The sequence below is a fragment of the Penaeus japonicus genome, unplaced genomic scaffold (assembly GCF_977035675.1).
Source record: "Penaeus japonicus unplaced genomic scaffold, GWHDUDI00000001_assembly GWHDUDI00000030, whole genome shotgun sequence".
Classification (NCBI taxonomy): domain Eukaryota; kingdom Metazoa; phylum Arthropoda; class Malacostraca; order Decapoda; family Penaeidae; genus Penaeus; species Penaeus japonicus.
Genome location: NW_028234432.1, coordinates 28,831,173 through 28,833,672, shown reverse-complemented (window position 1 = coordinate 28,833,672; position 2,500 = coordinate 28,831,173). Strand labels below are relative to the sequence as shown.

General features: G+C 42.6%; 1 pseudogene; it reads right to left on the bottom strand.

Moving 5' to 3' along the window:
• Positions 1 to 2,500, bottom strand: part of LOC122265707 (chromobox protein homolog 1 pseudogene) — a 25,141-nt pseudogene that overhangs the window by 3,701 nt on the left and 18,940 nt on the right.

The window sequence follows — 2,500 nt, the reverse complement described above, 5'->3', positions numbered from 1 at the left end:
ATATATATATATATGTATATATGTATATATTCATATATATATATATATATATATATAAATACATATATATATATGAGATAGAGAGATACAGAGGTAGAGAGATAGAGAGAGAGATAATTATATGTAGACTATGATAAACGTCCAACAAGTTTTCACTTTGTACCTAAGACCTAAGAATTTGTGTAGCTGTTACTTCATACACTTACATCCCCCCCCTGCAAGGAGTTATATTTCCGTGTGAGTAAATTTTGTTTCGTCATTACAGAAGAATCGGAAATCGCACGCCAGTATTTTTGAATTTGGTAAACGTATTGCAGATACCTCGACATCGTAGAAGGTGCTGTGTTAGAAATAAAACAAAGTGGTATTTCAAGTGTCATTAGACATCGAGGATAGAATTGTCTGTAATAATTATACCAATTTTTGGCATTTGTACGGCTTTAAATAACAAAAAAGGATGTTATTCACTGAACATATTTTATGATAATTTCATCTGACAAATGACCATTTGTTTAGTATTTTAACTTCGTCTGCAATCTCTCTCTCTCTCTCTCACATACACACAGACACACGCAAAGAACATACACACACACACACACACACATACACACGCACAGGTACACACACACCCACACACACACACACACACTCGCACGAACCCTCATACACACACACACACACACACTCGCACGAACCCACACACAGGCAGAAAAAAATATTATTCAAGGGAATATTCCGGCCTCTGCAAAAGTCTGGCGTCGATATGCATATTCGGCCATACGACAAAATTGCAAGGTTTCCTTGGCTGCGATGTGCACGATTGCTGACAGAAAATATTCCTCCAATTTTCTGACTATTCCAGGGAGTGAAATGTCGCTTTAAGGCAAAATTTCAACCTTGGATGATTGCTCATAGACAGACGCACACATCTTCCAATTTAGACACATGCAAACACATAAACACACATACTAACACACAAACAAGCACATGGGGGGGGGCAGTACTCCCCCTCCCTGCATCCCTCCCTGACTTCTCTCTCTCTCCTCTCTTCGCTCATCTCACTCCTCTCTCAAATCCACATCTCTCTCGTTCTCTCTCCTGCTCCTCATCTCTCTCTACTAGCTTCTCTCTCTCGGGCAGCATCTCTCTACATTAGAGCATCTCCTCTGCTCTCTCTCTGCATCTTGAACCTCGTAACTCTCCTCTCTCGCGTCGACTCTTTCCTCCTCTATCTCTCCTTCACTCTCTCTCTCTTCTCCTCTTTCTTCTCTCCCTCCCTCCCTTTCACCTCTCTCTCTCTCTTCTCTCACTCATCCTCTCTCTCTCTCCTAGTTCTCTCCTTAGCTCGTATCCGCATCTCCGCCCTCTCTTCCTCCTCCATCTCGTTCATATCCATCTCTCATCTCTCCATCTCTCTCTCTCTCGCTCCTCTCTCTCTCCCTCTCTCTCCCTCTCATCTCTCTCTCTCTCACTCCTCTCTCTCTCGCTCCGTCGGTCTCCACCTCTCTCTCTCTCTCTCTCTCTCCCTCCCACTCTCTCTCTAACTCTCTCATCTCTCTCATCCTCTCTCTCTCTCTCTCTTCTCTCTCTGCTCACTCCTCTCTCTCTCTCTCTCTTCTCTCCTTCTCTCTCCTCTCTCTCTCTCTCTCTTTCTCTCCTTCCCTCCCGCGCCATCTCTCTCTCTCTCTCTCTCTCTCTCTCTCTCTCTCTCTCTCTCTCTCTCTCTCTCTCTCTCTCTCTCTCTCTCTCTCTCTCTCTCTTCCTCTCCCCCCTCCCCCCCCTCTCTCTCTTTCATTCCGTATAAGAGTCAGAGATACAGGTAGCAATTCAGCGGAGTCGACCACGAGCGTAACAGCGTGCAACTATCGTCTCAGCCTTAGCCGATCCGCCTGGAGTAAGCACTGGGAGACTTTGATTAGGATAAGTATTTGCTTGTACATAGCTTGTGGTTGAAGCACAGAACGATTTTCAAAAATTGTGTTTTGTTATGATCTGTGTTATCTTTATTATTTGTTTTATCTGGCCTGCTATTGTCAGTTTTTTTTTCTGTTTATGTATGTGAGTGTATAAGTAGATAGATATATGGATAGATTATTGATGGATTGGTAGATAGATAGATGTGGATTGATAGGCGAATATATAAACAGAGAGAGAGAGAGAGAGAGAGAGAGAGCACAAGCAAACAGATATCCCAACAGACTCGTCTATTTACACGCCGGAACTCCTTTATTTTACTGTTAAAAAGGGGAAAAAAGGAGAAAAAAAAACCCCTTAAGCTTCGGCAATATTTGCAACGCATCTACGCAACAGAACTTATATGATGTCATTTACAGCTATCATGCTGCAGTCACTGATTTTATTTGCTGCACAATTGCGTTCACGAATGATTGTCATATTGATTTCCACTCAAGTTAATGAATTTACTGAAGGCTTGCTAGATTGATTCAATGCCATTCTCATGTAAAAGGAAAGTTGTCGCTTCCGTGCAGTTAGATGCAGT